The sequence below is a fragment of the Macrobrachium nipponense genome, chromosome 26 (assembly GCF_015104395.2).
Source record: "Macrobrachium nipponense isolate FS-2020 chromosome 26, ASM1510439v2, whole genome shotgun sequence".
NCBI classification, from domain to species: domain Eukaryota; kingdom Metazoa; phylum Arthropoda; class Malacostraca; order Decapoda; family Palaemonidae; genus Macrobrachium; species Macrobrachium nipponense.
In genome coordinates, this window is record NC_087215.1 from 64,549,292 (window position 1) to 64,567,625 (window position 18,334).

An 18,334-nucleotide genomic window follows, 5' to 3' on the forward strand; every position below is an offset into this window, starting at 1 on the left:
TGGGCAGTAGCCTAGCCAGCCTTTGACTAAAAAGTCCACCTGCAACGGCAGCAGTTTCCACAGCTATTGGCGGTGGCAGTGAGCCTATAGCCTTTGACTAAAAAGTCCACCTGCAAGCAGCATTTCCACAGTTATTGGCGGTGACAGTGAGCCTAGCCTATGACTAAAAAGTCCACCTGCAAGGCAGCAAGTTTCCCCAGACAGTTTATTGGCGGTGGCAGTGAGCCTAGCCTTTGACTAAAAAGTCCACCTGCAAGGCAGCAGTTTCCACAGTTATTGGCGGTGGCAGTGAGCCTAGCCTTTGACTAAAAAGTCCACCTGCAAGGCAGCAGTTTCCACAGTTATTGGCGGTGGCAGTGAGCCTAGCCTTTGACTAAAAAGTCCACCTGCAAGGCAGCAGTTTCCACAGTTATTGGCGGGGTGGCCGTGTAGCCTAGCCTTTGACTAAAAAGTCCACCTGAAGGCAGCAGTTTTCCACAGCTATTGGCGGTGACAGTGAGCCTAGCCTTTGACTAAAAAGTCCACCTGCAAGGCAGCAGTTTCCACAGTTATTGGCGGTGGCAGTGAGCCTAGCCTTTGACTAAAATGTCCACCTGCAAGGCAGCAGTTTCACACAGTTTATTGCGGTGACAGTGAGCCTAGCCTTTGACTAAAAATCCACCTGCAAGGCAGCAGTTTCCACGCTATTGGCGTTGGCAGTGAGGCCTAGCCTTTGACTAAAAAAAGTCACCTGCAAGGCAGCAGTTTCCCACAGCTATTGGCGGTGGCAGTGAGCCGAGCATTTGGACTAAAAAGTCCACCTGCAAGCAGCAGTTTCCACAGCTATTGGCGGGGTGGCAGTGAAGCCTAGCATTTGACGAAAAAAGTCCACCTGCAAGGCAGCAGGTTTCCACAGCTATTGGCGGTGGCAAGTGAGCCTAGCCTTTGACTAAAAAAGTCCACCCCTGCAAGGCAGCAGTTTCCACAGTTATTGGCGGTGGCAGTGAGCCTAGCCTACCTTTGACGGTAAAAAGTCCACCTGCAAGGCAGCAGTTTCCACAGTTATTGGCGGTGGCAGTGAGCCTAGCCTTTGACTAAAAAGTCCACCTGCAAGGCAGCAGTTTCCACAGTTATTGGCGGTGGCAGTGAGCCTAGCCTTTGACTAAAATGTCCACCTGCAAGGCAGCAGTTTCCGCCACCTAGCCTTTGACTAAAAAGTCCACCTGCAAGGCAGCAGCAGCTGCCCTTTTAGTCTCCTTTTACGACACGCAGGACCAACATTAGTAGTACTGTTGAACCTCTATCACAGGGATGTCCCCTTTTCAGAGTACCCATACATACAAATGGATACAAATGTAAATATCTTAGAATATTTCCTTCAAAATCGAACAGTGTCTTTTAAAGCTGTAAAATAAGAGATCTTTTGATAGCGTAGTTTTGATAACTAAGAATTAACCGCATGATATTGAAGGCTTGACTGGCTATATTGAATGTGCAGGACGACTCAGTGAATGTCGTCAAAACATGTATGCATGAAACTAGGGAACTTAACATCAATATATATGTGTGTGTGTGTGTGTGGTGTGTGTATATATATAGATATGAATAGACATACATACATACATTGCATATATATATATATGTGTGTGTGTGTGTGTGTGTGTGTGTGTGTGTAAGCTGAAACCACAGAAAAAGCTTGATAAGAAACGACGGAGTCACAAGTACTTTCGTGTATTTTAATATATCTTTATGTGAGAGAGAGAGAGAGAGAGAGAGAGAGAGAGAGAGAGAAGATGAAAGCGGATTATTCTTGACAGTATCGTCCATTTTTATAAATATGATTCCACACATGCCAGACAATTTTCATGTATCATTTATGAGGTCGACGCCTATTAAAGAATCATTGAAAGTTCCCCTTTACGGAGCTGCTCTAGGGAGCATTTATTTGTTTATGTTTGTTTATGGTTAAGTTATTTATTTGTATCGTCACATGTACTAAGGAAGAACTATTTTTTATTTGGTTTGTAAAGGATAAACTGTTGAGATGAAAGGAGCTATTAAGTGTAGATTTCCGTATTCATTTTTTATATTAATTCATTTCCTGCTCGAATATTTTACTAATTATCTTTCTTTGCAATTATTTACTGGCTTGGAGACTTCATGCCTCTCTGATGGTTCCACATAAACGAGAGAACATTGTAAGTATTAATAATAATAATAATAATAATAATAATAATAATAATAATAATAATAATATCAAGAGAAATCCAAACGTTTAGCTATAAAAACTCAAGGATAAAAACTTTCCTCTCGATTCTAATGATGCTTCATTATAAAGTGGGCTGTTTTGGTATGATGAATGTGCATTAATAATTCCAACTACTCTGTCTGTCCTGCTAATTAAGATGTAAAAAGCACTGGCAAGGTTGAGCCCTTTCATTAACACACAAAGCGCCCCTTGTAGTAGCCTGGAGTAGGAAGAAGGAAGTGGTGAATCCAGTGTCATTGGTTTGAATGGATGAAGCATCTTTTTTTGTTTTATTTTTAACTTATTCTGTAGACATTCGCTTCTTGTTTCTTTTTTTTTTCATTCTTTTCTCGCCTTCCTTAACAAGGTTATTATTTGATAACTAACTCTTCCTATCTCTCTGTCTCTTTTTTTTGTGATTTCAATCTCTGGAAATTCTTTTATTTTTATTTTTTTTTATTCTTTCTCTCCGTTACTATGACATTCTCTTTCTGCCTTCCAATTTGGGGAAGAGGTAATCCCCGATAATTGACTCTCTCTCTCTCTCTCTCTCTCTCTCTCTCTCTCTCTCGTTTCCTCGAAGTGATTAACTTGCTAGCTGATTATCTGATTTTCTTTTCCAACTTTTCGTCACTTAGTGAAAGTTTGATAAGATCTCTCTCTCTCTCTCTCTCTCTCTCTCTCTCTCTCTCTCTATCACACACACACACACACTTTCCTCAAGGCAGTGAACGTTTGATAACCTCTCTGTCTGTCTCTCTCTCTCAAGCTGTTAATTTCTCATAGCCTATCTATCTATCTATCTTTCTGTCTATCTATCTAACTCTATCCCTCTCTCTCTCACCACACAAACCACCACGACACACACACACACACACCAAATCACACAACAAACACCACACTTTGCCTCCAAGGCAGAGTGGAAACGTTTTGATAACCACCTTCTGTCTGATTGTCTCTCTATCAAGCCTGTTAAGTTTCTCATAGCCCTATCTTATCTAATCTATCTTTCTGTCTATCTATCTAACTCTATCCCTCTCCCGAACATCAATCGTCCTGTGTTGACGTGAAGTCGAAGTCGAAGTGGGGTTTTTGCTTGTTAGCCGAAGCGGCCTCTCGTAGCCATTAGCGCGCCCGAGATGGAGAAAACAGCTGCTTTCCTATTTTTCTTTTCTTCTATTTTTCCTCTCTTCTTTCTCTCTTTCTCATTCTCTCTAAAGGGCGTGTAAATAATGCGGTTCATAATCCAATTATTGACGCGAGAGCTATTCGGGATATAATGCGGAAAAGACATCATCATTATCATCATCACCCGGGATTCTTCTGAGGGAGTCGATGGCCTTCGGGTGATGAGAGTCTTGGCTCGTTCAGATCTGCATTCATCATTTAGAGACCTCGCGTCATCTTCCTCCTCCTCCTCCTCTTCCTCTCCCCCCCCCCCCTCCTCTCTTGCTCGTCTGTATCGATAGTAGATCTCTCTCTCTCTCTCTCTCTCATGGCAATAAGGTATCTTTCGGAAGCACTTGACGAAGACGCTGTCATGTAGTTACCAAGTGTACGTAAAGGAAAGTAATTCAGTTTCGTCTTTATGAAATTATTATAGAAAGGATATATATGTTCATTTGTAATATATATATATATATATATATATATATATATATATATATATATATATATATATATTATATATATATATAAATATATATATATACATATATAGCTATATATATATATACAATATATATATATATATATATTAACATATCAGCTAGATATATATATATATATATATATATATATATAATATGTATACATATATAGCTATATATATATATATATAATATATATACATATATATATACATATATATATATATATATATAATATATATATATATATATTATATATATATATATATGAGGTTTTAGTCTTCCTTTTTCACGAACATAAGGTTGTAGTCCACAGGGGAAAAGAAAAGCTGAAATTCCTTTTAGCTCAACAGTTTCGGCCTCCACTGGCCCCTAATAAAAGGAATTTCAACTTATATATATATATATATATATATATATATATATATCGATTATATCACTCTGACAAGTGATTTATACGTCTTGTCATAACCACGGGGAGACGTAAAAGACTGGCTGTAGGTCCTGACTGATTTCGGGTTTCCTCGTTGGCTTAGAAATTGAGCTGAAACCGGTCGGGAAACAGAATTATTTTTTTGACGGATATTTCAGTATTATGTATGTATATATATATATATATATATATATATATATATACATATATATATATATATGTGTGTGTGTGTGTGTGTGTGTGTGTGTGTGTGTGTGTGTGTGTGTGTGTGTCTTTGATTCACATCAACTCAGAAGCAGCCATAAAATTAGTTAGTGTTCTCCGGTGCTCTTCTCATCCTCTTCATTCACTTTCTCCCGTTTCCTCCCTTTTAAATCCACCTCCCTTTATCTGATCAGCCAGTCATCTTCCCATAACTGTCCCACGGGCTCTTGTTCTGAAACCAAACCGAACCGCAAGGTTGTGAAGTAAGTATTTTAAAACTTATTTAATAAAATCCCAGTACCATCACAAGCATTGATTGCCTATAATGGTACTGGGACTTTATGGACACCCTGCGTTTATAGCTCGGACCTTGTAACCACCTTCCCTCTGTTATGTTGTTGGGCCTCATTGTAACCCACTGTTCCCCTGACCAGACTCTCAAGGCCCGTTGGTCACGGCAATTGTTTCATAGAATCTCTCTTTTTATTGGAATATTTATGATGCTCTACGTATACTTAGTTGCATAACACCCCTTTTATGACATTTTAATTTTCAAGTTACAGGTTACATCATGTACATTATTTCGTTATTGTTTATGGCTAAAAACCATATACATTCACTTCAGTTTAATAATCTGTTGTCTGTTCATATGGCTTTTTTTTTCTTTTTCTTTTTTTAGTTTCTGAAAAGCAAACTTTCGTGCCGACTTTGTCTGTCCGTCCGCTCTATTATTTGTCCCCACTTTTTCTGTCCGGCCGCAGATCTTAAAAACTAATAAGGCTAGAGGGCTGCAAATTGGTATGCTGATCATCCACCCTCCAATCATCAAACATACCAAATTGCAGCCCTCTAGCCTCAGTAGTTTTATTTTATTTAAGGTTAAGGTGGCCTTGATTATACGATGTACAGAAATCTCGATTGCGCCGAAGATGCGCATTTATTACTTGTTTCTTTTATATCAGTAGAGGTGGTTGATGCCAGTACATGCATGGCATTTTAGTTTTTCTATAACCATCGATTATAATATTAATATACATAATGTGATTTTAATATGCGTGATGTATTTTTATTTTAGTAATGTCAATGAAAATAAACTGATTCTTAAATTAAACTTCTTTGATCCATGTCAACATCCGCACAGGTGACCACTGAACGTTATGTGCTAAAGGTATCTTTTACAATGACACTTGAAGTAAATAAATAAATAAATAAATAATAATAATAATAATAATAATAATAATAATAATAATAATAATATAATAATAATAATAATAAAATAATAAAGACTGGCCACCAGGTAATGCCGATAATTCGCTGGACTATAATTTCCGCAATTAATGTTTCATTAATGCACTTAGCCAGGGTAGGTGCTTTTGCCTTATGCATAATAACCCTTGGGTTGATATTTGAAATCGAAAAATGAAACGCGCAAGAATATTGACAATGAATCAAGTTAGGACAATGGATTGTTTCGTACTTACAAACAGAAATTTTACACACTTTAAATATAAATACATCATAATATAATATTTATACACATATATGTGTATGTATGTATGAATGTATTATACGGTATTTACAAATTGTTTGTAAATCTGTATGTGTGTGCATGTGTATACTGACATTCCCAGTAAGGATGAGCTCAGTATTCGAAACTTGAATCAACTGTCATAATACGATGCTTCAGATTACTCCGAAAATTCTCGAGTTCCCAGTATTCCCAGATGCTGTTTACCATTCCACACCCTTATTTCCTTTTGACATTTACTCGCTTCTCGGGAAATCTATACGGGAGTTTTGCTGTTGGCTCATGGCTTCCTGTGGAGAAAAGCGCCACTCCTTGACTTCCATCCTTTTCTCATTTCCTACTTTCCTCCTTCATTTCCTTCGACCATCCTTCCCTCCTTCACTCGCTCCGTTGGAGTGCCTCGTCCTTGCCAATGTTCGCGCTTGGCACACCTTCTATAGTTTCGTAGATGAAATACTTATCGGATTGCTCGCTACGACATTCAGGTTTCATGCCTTGTCGTAGATGAAATCCTTTTCGAATTGGTCGCTAATTGAACGTCGTAGCCCAATTCCTAAAGGATTTCATCTACGACAAGGCACGAGAATTAACCGTCGTAGCGACCAATTCGTAAAGGAGTTCATCTACGACACGGCGTGAGAATTAAACGTCGTAGCGACCAATTCTTAAAGGATTTCATCTACGACAAGGCGTGAGAATTGAACGTTGTAACCCAATTCCTAAAGGATTTCATCTACGACACGGCATGAGAATTAAACGTTCACGCCTTGTCGTAGATGAACTCCTTTTCGAATTGGTCGCTACGACGGTAAATTCTCGTGCCTCTAGGAATTGGTCTACGAAGTTTAATTCTCGTGCCCGGTGCTTCAAGATGAGCCCAAGTCATCGGGGGAATATTTAACTGCTCACAACGCAGGATACTCACAGGATCGGAAGCCTCGAAGGATTCACGAGGATTCTTATCGCGTCGCTCTCGAGTTTTTCGAGGTTTTCGTTGACGCAACACCATCTCTCCCGGCGAAAGTCCCGTGAAATCCCGTGCTTGCGACTTGACACTTCCGTTAGCTGCCTTCCGATGTACTATTATGTAACTGCCTTACTTCATTGTAAATTAATAATTTATATTTTTTTTTCATTTTTTTTTAAATAAGAGTATCTCTTCTTTTTGTATTTCCTTGTACTTCCACTTACTTCTTCCTAATGAACACCATATCATTTGGAAGCTTGAATTTCAAGTCAATGGCCCATATGAATAAGTTTCATCTACTGAATAATAATAATAATAATAATAATAATAATAATAATAATAATAATATAATAATAATAATAATAATAATATATAAGGATTCACGATCCCAAGATCCCTGAAAAGGAATCTAGAAAAACTAGAGGCTGAAGTAGGTCCAGGACTCATGCAGGAGAGTGTGATCCTAGAAACGGCGCACATAGTAAGAAAAGTGATGAACTCCTAAGGAGGCAGGATGCAACCCGGAACCCCACGCTATAAATACCACCCAATCGAATTGGAGGACTGTGATAGAGCAAAAAATAAATAAAATACATAAATAATAATAATAATATAATAATAATAATAATAATAATAAAATAATAATAATAATAAAAATGATAATAACATGGGGGAGGATGTCTTCTGAAAGAGATCATTGGTCACAGGAACTATACGAGGAGTACATGGGGCGTTTTCAGAAACCTAGAGGAGAGAAAAAAAAAAACTTTCCTTAGTTACAAAAAAAACTCATAACTGTTTTATGAGTTGTTTTGATAACTAAGGAATGGAGTTTCTCTCTCTCTCTCTCTCTCTCTCTCTCTCTCTCTCTCTCTCTCTCTCTCTCTCTCTCTCGGTTTCTGGAAACGCCCCATGTACTCCTCGTATAGTTCCTGTGACCAATGATCTCTTTAAGAAAACATCCTCCTCCATATTATTAGTCTTCCATATTATTATTATTATTATTATTATTATTATTATTATTATTATTATTATTATTATTATTATTATTATTATTATTCAGTAGATGAAACTTACTCATATGCAATAATCAATCCCACAAGGGCCATTGACTTGAAATTCAAGCTTCCAAAGAATATTATGGTGTTCATTAGGAAGAAGTAAGAGGAAATACAAGGAAATACAAAAAGAAGAGATAATCTTATTTAAAAAAAGGATAAAATATAAATTAATAATTAGATAAAAATTTATCTAAATACAAGAAGAGGGCGGGAGTGTCAGTGCCTGCAGTAGACCTGACGTGCTACACCTTAGGCATTACTAAAGGGTGTTTGCGTCTAATCTATTTCTCTACCTCCATACCCATTGGTTTTTTTTCATTTTGCTGTCCAGTCTCTCTAACTATCACTTCTTGGTGCAGCTATGGATTTTTTTTTATCCTTGTACTTAGTTTTTTTTATTTTCCGAAATCTTTATTTTCCTGTCCAACCACTCTAACTCCCTCTTGTCACCGTCTTAGGCGCCGAATGGCCGGAAGTGCCCCAGTCCATGAATCAAGACGAAATCCTTGCAGTCATATTTCCACGTCGGCAATTTCAAGAGGACCATTTTTCACGTATTTCGGGTACCTACCCTTCTCTCCCGCCTGTTCATCTGTCAAGGATTTGACTTCTCATGCGGCCTTTTCATCCTCAGCTTTCGCCTGAAAAGTTCAGTCGGCGACTGCTGAAGAAGGCAGGCTTGAAGTTATATGAGAAATCCGGGCGCTCGTTGTAATACTGCAGATGAATTCTCGCTGGCGTTCTTTTCCATTTCTACGTTTTGTTGCCTTTTTCTATCATTAAAAGCGAGCCATGCTCGTTTTTCTTTCTTTTTTTTTTATCTTTCATGGCTGCTTCTGTACTAAAATTAAACGTATACTCACTTTGTATTTTTTTTTACATATATGAAAGATCAGTTACAAGTCGAAAAGTCTAGCGGTAAAAAAACAGTTGGTGATAATCATGGTAGTGATAATTTCCTCTCTTAAAAAGCTTGCTATTATAATTAGGTTTGCTTTGGTCGCCTCATCTTCAGTTACACACACACACACACACGCACACACACACACACATACACACACACACACACACATATATATATATATATACATATATATATATATATATATATATATATATATATATATATATATGTGTGTGTGTGTGTGTATGTATATATATATATATATATATATATATATATATATATATATCATCACCCCAAAAAGCACTAAAAACGATTCCTCACTTGGCTACGACAGTCAGGATGAGGGTCAGTTCCAGCTCTAATAAATGTATCCGAATTCGACATGTACGTATATATATGTACGTATGAAGGACAATAGACCTTTATCCTTCTCGTGGTCAGGTTAGCAGCTTGATCTCGTTCTGATACTCTGGATGCGGGGTTCGAATCCTGCTACGGACATCAGAATTACTTCAAATTCTTGCATTTGGATCTAAGGCTTCGCAGTGACAAGCGTATCCAAAAAAGTGTGAAAGAATGCATTGCAATTCCAAATGGATCTGGTAGAAAGTGCCCTGTAGATCCTATAATATATATATATATTATAGATATATATATATATATATTATTAATTATATATATATATTAAGATAAATGCACATTTAATTTAGATATATATATATGGGGTGCATTCAATTCAGAATATATGGGAAGTCGTGTAATATTCAAAACTCTTCTGGGTAAACGATGAAATCATATCGGCGAGGAAGGGAGGTAGCCACAGTAAAAATTGTGTGTAAATATATCTCCCTCTTCTCTTTCTAAAGTAAATAAGAAACTGAGCAATTTTTACTGTACACAATCCATTGCCTCCATCTTTTATTTACAGACGCAGAAATTCCCGTAATTTTTACAGGTTATAAAAGTTATTTTTTATGAGGATAGCTAAGTTTCCCGAACTTGTCCTTTTTTGTATCTTAAAAGATAAGTCGTGGACTAAAGGTTTTACCGGAATGCCAATCGGGTAAATGAACGAAATCCTCAAATTGCTATAGAATAAGAGTATAGTAGACCACCTTGCATTGGGATACCTAGACACGCTTTCAGTTATCTCCTCGAATCATATTCACTGGTGACTCCAAAGGTCTGTTGCAATACTCCAAGTATTGGTTTTAGGATGAAATTGCAATCCAAGCCCCACGGCACGGTGATATGTTCTGCATGAAGGTGTATAATTACATAGATTTTTTTTTCGAGAAAGTTGACGCAAATATCCTTGGACCTGATGTAGATGTGTGGGGATCCCCATATACGGAAAATATCAAAGAAACTTGTTTGTGTGAAGGCAGTTACGTTAAATACACATCAAAGGGCTTTCGTTAATTATGCTTGCGTGAAATGAAGTTGGAAAAGGGCAAATTCGAAGTAAGCATATCGGCTACCCCTTCCTTTCGTCTGGACGTAAGGTAGTGTGAAAAATGTCTAGTTCCTTTTTAAAGAGGTGCCCCCTTGAACGGTCGCATTTTCTCAAAGCACTTTTATTCGGGAATAGAAAACGAGTCCCTTGGAAGCTTACCTTAACATCGTTACATCATTCAGCTGACGGACAATTAATCTTAGGAACTCGTTGCTAAATGAAAAAGAGGATAAATGGAGGGGGAAGAACGGAAAGGAACCTTAATTTCATTTTCAGAGGACCATTTAAGATATTTGATTCCCTCTAGGATACAGGTAAATTGAAGTGAACCCTGAGTGAAAATGGAATGATATATTAAAGCCTCAAAGCCTCAGATATAAGTTAACCATCAGATGAGTGAAATGAGCAAACTTCATATTCCAAAGGAGGTGAAAACGACTGTCTTTACTGTCAGTCTTCTTTTTCATACCCTTTTTTCGGGTCTTGGCTAGATAAGACCACTGCATTCTCCAATATTGTCTTCGATCAACATTAAAACACCTTGCCTATTTAGACATGAAAAGCCAAATAATAGTCTCAGCAATTAAATTTTAGGGAAATACCCTGGCGGTTTATGAACTCCCAACTCCACTGGCAGAGGTAATGAAAAGTTAAAATTCTACCTTTCAGAATGCGTATTAAATTTATAGAATAGAGCAAAATATATGAAATGTATGTGCAACAGTTTATGATTATGAATCGTCGTGTAAAAAAAAAAAATGAAGAGAAAGGAGCTCTAATGCTCTAAACACAGAGGGTAACGCACATTGAGGAAACCAAGCAATAAACTTAATGGCAGAAACCAGGCCACCATGACTCCCTTGAAAATCAGTCGTATTGAGTGAGGGAGCAAGATACAATAGACTCCCCAATACTGGTAATGATGACAATCAGGAAGAGAAAAGCACCGAAGCTTTCGTTTGTTATGTTCTCTCCCCCAAGGCATGTGCGAATGCAGCGGAGAAAGAAATGAAACAGAAGATTATGTACAGAAAATTCACTCGTGCCTTTGTTTGTCTGTCTGTCTACCGTATATGTCAAAAATTTCTTGATGGATTTCAGCGAACTTCCGTGGTTGCTGACCGAGGGTGAGTTGAGTAGTGTTTCAGATAGATCACAATCTAAGCATATTTTTATTTTATTTTATTTTATTTTTTTATTTATTTATTTATATTTATTATTTTATTTATTTATTTATTTTTGCGGAGAGTGATTGGCGAGAAGGTATCGCAGAGACTTCATGATATGCCGTGAAATATCCATTTATCGCCTTTTGAAAATGATCCGTGTAAGAATCTATGATTTTTTTGGCGTTGGTAAAGCTACGTTGTAGTTACATGCCGTCTGGTTCGTACCCGAAGCGTCTGATTAAGAGGTATAGCAAGGTTATTCATTATTTAAAACTCCTGCCCAACATTAGTGAGAGCTGATTGATTAAACGTTGAAGCCATTGGGTTCGTAGAAGCTTTTGACATTATAAGCCTCAGAGTGCCACTGGAAGCATTAACAGTAACAGTATGCAGGTTAAAAGCAGGGCTCACGTCGAGTAGTGGATAGCTAAGTGGGGTGGAGCTTAGTGAAATTCTACCAATCCCCAGGTACTTGAATTAGTGAACAGTCAAGAGATTAATGTGAAAGCCCCTTCTTGAGAATCTGAACCGGAGAGACCAGTAATCCGAGATTGTTGTGGTAACTTGTACTCCGTAGTCCACATCACAAACGACACAGACCAAATCAAGATTACATGAAGTGTGCCCTGGTGATTGCCATTGCAGAATTTTAAAACGCGCGAAGCAAAACAACCAACATGGCTGTAACGAACAAGCCGGAAACCACGGGGAAGTGACGGAGACCTGTGTGTGATTGCCGCAAGCGTTTCGAGAAACGAGAATGAGAACAACATACGAAGGATGTACGTAGATAAGATAAAAGAATGTGAAGGGAAGGCGTACGGCGAAAAACTGAAAGAGAGTTGATTCATCTGATGTTGTAAACTGGCGTCGTAGCAATTAAGGTCTTTGTGTAATGGTTATTCAAAGGAAAAGGATCTTTTTCGCCAGTGAAAATATTGATAAATTTAGTACATGCCCTTAAATGATCTCCTGACTTAAAACCATTATTATTATTATTATTATTATTATTATTATTATTATTATTATTATTATTATTATTATTATTCAGAAGAAATTCAAGCTTCCAAAGAATATGGTTATCATTAGGAAATAAGAGAAGGTAAGGAGAAACACAGAAAGAAGAGATCTCACTTGTTAAAAAGAAAAACTATCATTCCATATAGACAGCTGCTGTAAGCCAGGCAATTAAAACATAATTACATCTGTCTTATATTACGGACGCAAGTAAAATATTTTTTTTTATTTGAAATTATATTAGATAATTGATTAATCGAATGAATTAGAAGAGGCGTTTTGAAAAGATTCATGAAAGTTTATCATAAAATTTATCTTTCTACTAGCTAAGAGAATGATTTAGAAAAAATACTTAGTGATATTCTTGTCAAGACGAATATATAGAAGTAAAACAAGTGTACAGTACGATATATATATATATATATATATATATATATATATACATATACATATATATATATATATGTATATATATGTATATATATATATACATATATATATATATATATATATATGTATTACATATACATATATATTATTTCAAATATCAAGACTCAAATAGCTCATCGGTTCAGTAATTTTGAATTTTCTACACCGATAAGTGAGAAACTAACGGTAGTAGTTATATAGCATTCTAAAAAATATCTCCACGATCTTGGCTATTTTTTCCCCATACTGAAAGACATACAAAAATTAGTGGTCCTATTTTTTTCTTACAAAAAAAAAAATCAATGAATCAATAAGCCGTTTCCCCTAATTCAGGTTGATTCATAGCATTAGATACATATTCACCGCTACATCCACCCTCTCATCTGTTGAATCGAGGACGCTTCGTATGACATTAAAAACGTTCTGTATTATCACCTCTATCCAAGAAAACACCGTAGGGGACTATAGTGCCACCAGGTAGGCATTACTAAATTTGCGCAGCGTCCCTTCGGCCCCTAGCTGCAACCCCTTTCATTCCTTTTACTGTACATCCATTCATATTATTTTGTCTTCCATCTCACTCTCTCTACCCTCTCCCAACAAAAATTTCCTCCTGTTACACCTTTCACGCCTTTTGCCGTCAATATCCTTTCCAGCGCTGAATAAAATAAACCACTTCGTATTTACTTAAAAATTAAGTATTAAATAGTGTCAGATACACTCGTAAAAGTACGACGATATTGTCACACTTACCCAGAGACGTGGCAGAAGAGCAGTCACAGCCGAGGGACAACAAAGTTATCAAAAGGACCTTGGCTCTCTCTCTCTCTCTCTCTCTAAGATCCTGCAGGACCCTTTGCAAGGATACTAACTTCACAACGGACAATTCTTCACTATGACACTTGCAGGCGCACATGCTCCTCCAAGTCACTCGTTAAACTCCCACACACACACACACACACACACACACACACTCACACAGGCTTAGACATATATGCCCACCCGAGGCCCACGTCTATCCTACCCCCTCCCCCTCCCTCCCAGATCACTGTAAGACCCTCCAGGCACCCCCCCCCTCCCCCACCTATTTACAGTTACAGACGAACGCACTCGCATACGTGGGCATCAATTTTCCACTACCGGTGTGTTTGGTTGCGTCTCGTTTACAATTGTCCCACACGTGTTCTCATGTATGTGTATACACCCGCACGCACGCACACACACACACACACACACACACACACACATATATATTATATATATATATATATCTATATATATATATATATATATATATATATTATAATTATGTAGTATATAAAGTGTGTGTGGGAGATTGGTATATTACAGATGCAAGCCAAGAATTATATTTATTTGCATAACGCTGGAATTTAACTCTTAATCTCACAGAGCCTTAATATCAGCATCTCGCATGAAAACACCCTTTTGTTTGTGTAGTTCAAGGGTGAATAAACCCACGAGTCCTTTGGCAAAAAAAGAAAAAAAAAACTTCAACCGTGGTTTTTTTTTCATTCCTCGGTGAAATGGGTGCGCATGCGTGTTACACACACACACACACACACACACACACGAACTAACAAAGAATCCTCAGTGACAAAAATTTATAGGGGTTATTGCCTATATTGTACCTCACGTGTTGCACTGTAAGCATAACTAAAGTGTTTGCAGCGTCCCTTCGGCCCATAGCTGCACCCACATTTCAACCTTTTACTTTACCTCCATTTCCATTTCCTGTCTTCCATCCTGCTGTCCAGCTTCTCTAGCTGTTGTTGTTATTGTTTTTTTTTTTTTTAATTGTCTGGTTTTCTCCCAATAATCTCAGTTATTTTCTGGATCAATTTTATCTTGCAATCCCACACGCTGTTGTAAGTAATGAAGAGGGAAAGGCCACCAGTGCTTAGATTTGTGGCTTAAATATCTTGAGCTTTCATTCACTCATAGCAAAAAAAAAAAAATTTAAAAATAAAAAAATCTTCAAATTGTGATTTATTTTGCGCTCATCATTTCACTCGGTGTTCTACCCCCCTTTTTCGCTTACTCGGGGAGTAAGCTTACAAACTACTACTTCCTTGTTGTTATTGTTCTTGTTGGGTAGTTAAGAAAGGTATATGGAGGAGCATAAAAAGGTCTAAAAAATGTACTTAACGTCGAGTTAAAGATGCAAGAAATTTAGGATAGGATATTTATGATTTATTTCTTAGAATGAAATTTTTTTTAAATAAATTATATGCATGTTAAACATTACAGAAAAAATTTTTCTAAGAAAATAAAGCGTACGTATTTATTTTAATTCCTTTGGTGACACAAGTGTCTTTTTAACCGTAGTTTTTGGCGCGTCTTAATTTACGTTAAGAATTAATAATGTAATGTTTACAACTTACGCTTGAGAGGAAAGTCTTGTATGCTTCCCGAGTAAGCTGGAGGTTAGATCACGCCTTGTTTTCACTTCTTGCCTAAGAGTGGGTCGCACACACACACACACACACACACACAGGGCATTCATTTCATTAAAAATTCTCAAGTTGAAAAACCGCTGCTCTTGTATTCGAATTTTAAACGGTTTGAGGGCAGAATTTTAACATTTTTTAACGAAATATAAGTTGCCTTAATTTTGCATTCTATATTTAATCTCGTAGTTCCTGGTTGATTTTTATATATAATGCTTTGTTTATTCTTCTCTAATCATTTATACATACACATCTTCTGTGGCTTTTTTCCTGTTTCCTTGTGGGCATTGGTGGAAGCTAAGTTACCTATTTAATAATAATGATGATAATAATAATAATAATAATGAGAATCAAGCATTTTCTCGAAAGCTTTCGTTTGTATGTATATATATATATATATATATATATATATATATATATATATATATATATATATATATATATATACATATATATATATGTTTATATATGTATATATATTATATATATATATGTAAATAAATTCTTCTGGTTAAAACAGGATAAGTCCCAAGTATAAAAGGCCCATTAAAACACTCTGGTTTAAAGCTAAGGACTTTATTTCGATGGTCTGACTTCCACAATTGATCAAGGGTGGAATATAGTCCTGGGCTTTAAACCAGAGTGTTTTAATGGGCCTTTTATACTTGAAATATATATATATATATATATATATAGATATATATATATATATATATATATATATATATATATATATATATATATATATGTATATATGTATGAATATGTGTATATATATATATATATATATATATATATATATATTTACATTTACATTTACTCAACTGTGAATTCTTCACAATAATAATAATAATAATAATAACTTTTCCCCTCCCTATCACCGACAAGTAGTAGTACTACTTCCGCATCCAATTAACGAGATGACGAAGCGTGGCGAAGAATGACATAATTCTCAGTTTACTTAACCTCCAGACTTCCTTCACACCCATTAACTTCCCGAATGTGAGCGTCACGACGAAATTCACAATACCCAGAAAGACAAATATTTAGAGACAGACGATGACTTGGCGGTATAGCAACCGATTCAAAGAGAGCAAAGTCTGCAGCTTCAGAGTAGTCCCCGTAGGCGGTTGTGCTGTCAGTTCATGTCATGCGGTGCACTGTAGACATTGCTTAAAGTTCTTAGCAGCGGCTTAAAGTTCTTAGCAGCGTCCCTTAGGCCCCTAGCTGCAACCCCTTTCATTCATTTTACTGTACCTCCATTCATATTCTCTTTCGTCCTTCCGTCTTACTTTCCACCCACTCCTAACAGTTGATTCTTAGTGCAACTGCGAGGTTTTCCTCCTGTTTCGCCTTCCAAACCTTTTTGTCGTCAATTTCCCCTTTCAGCGCTGAATTACCTCATGGGTCCCAGCGCTTGGCGTTTGGCCTAAATTCTACGTACATTCTATTCTATTCTATTGTGCTGTATAGTAACTTAAGTTTCCTCTCATTAACGTCAGGAGGCTTTGCAAGAATAATACCCAGGAAGTATTCGGGGGAAAAAAAAATATATATAAAAAGAACCACCTGATGCTGCGATGACAGGATGAAGGCGACCCTAATTATTTTTCCGAAACCTGCGTACCTTAGATACTCCATCATCTGGGAATTTGTGGAAAGAACGATAATTTAAAAGGAAAAATAAAACGCTTAGGAATACTTGCTCGAGTCCGGTTCTCGAACGCAGAGGAATCGTTCGCTGGGTCGCTTTGCTAGCTCGCTCTGCTGGTCGGCTAATCAAGCTTTTTTCTGGAGGACGCTCTTTCATCCCTTAGATGGCGAATTAACCCTACTTGGCAAAAGCAAAAGAAAAAAATAGCAAATAAAACATTTGCCATGTGGCATGTGTATCTATCACCCGAAGCGTTTATTTAAGCTCTATTAGCATAATGTGTTGCGAAGTCTACAGTTCAGCAGAAGCGCATAAGTGTGCGATTATGTTTGGTGGTAAGAATTGCCAAGAAAAATAATATAACACCCTGGGAATTAAACGAGACAGCTGCATGCATAAATACATCCGAGACTCTCAAACGCTTTTGCTCAGGTAGTGATCGTCTCTGCCCACACAGCGCTTTAGCAATTGGGTTCGCCTTCTGTTGATTTACCGTGTTTTCGTAACCCTTTCTCTGCAAGACACTTTAGATCACGCTTCTGGGTTTGTGGTATTATTTTGAATAATTGTTTTTGATCGATGATTGATAAGCTCCTTGTATTCTTTCTGGTCTTTTTATCAAAGATGAGTAAAATGGTTCTGAGACTACCTTTTCAAAGCTATACACTCGGCCTTAGGCGAGGCGGGTCTGTTCTTACGAGCCCCATCTGTAGCATCTTGGGAAGTCACGTTTGTGCAGATGGCACCAAGATACAATTTATTATTCTTGTTATGTGCTCCAGAATTTTCATTTCCGGGTCTTTCATAGCCATTTTAAGTTCACAGAAGCACACCTAAGAGTGATAGCTGTATCTACTGGGTGGCGTGAGTGCTTTCAGAGTAGAAGTGAGCCACGGGACAATATCTGCCCAAATTCTTCTAGATTTCTAGACTTACCTCGACATGGCACATTTAATACCTATAAACTTCCACACCCTTTCTTCCTCAGTCAAGAATACTGCCTTTCTGCTTTATAGCATAGTAATTATCATGACTGGCTCCACCTCCAGACACCTGTAGGATCAATCGCTTGGCAGACTGAAGCTGCCTTCTTATGAGGGTTGCATCAGAAAGGGCATAAAGCAAGTTAGCAACTTTCTGCTGTGTCAAGCAAGGAATATCATTT

At 37.1% G+C, this 18,334-nt stretch overlaps 1 protein-coding gene across 1 annotated transcript in view; it reads right to left on the bottom strand.

The window, feature by feature from the left end:
- Window positions 1-13,984, bottom strand: part of LOC135200343 (cysteine-rich secretory protein 2-like) — a 58,598-nt gene extending 44,614 nt beyond the window's left edge. The window contains exon 1 of the mRNA XM_064228921.1: window positions 13,801-13,984. The gene's annotated coding sequence lies outside the window, so the exon portion shown is untranslated. The remainder of the gene's footprint in view (window positions 1-13,800) is intronic.
- Window positions 13,985-18,334: the final 4,350 nt, after the last annotated feature.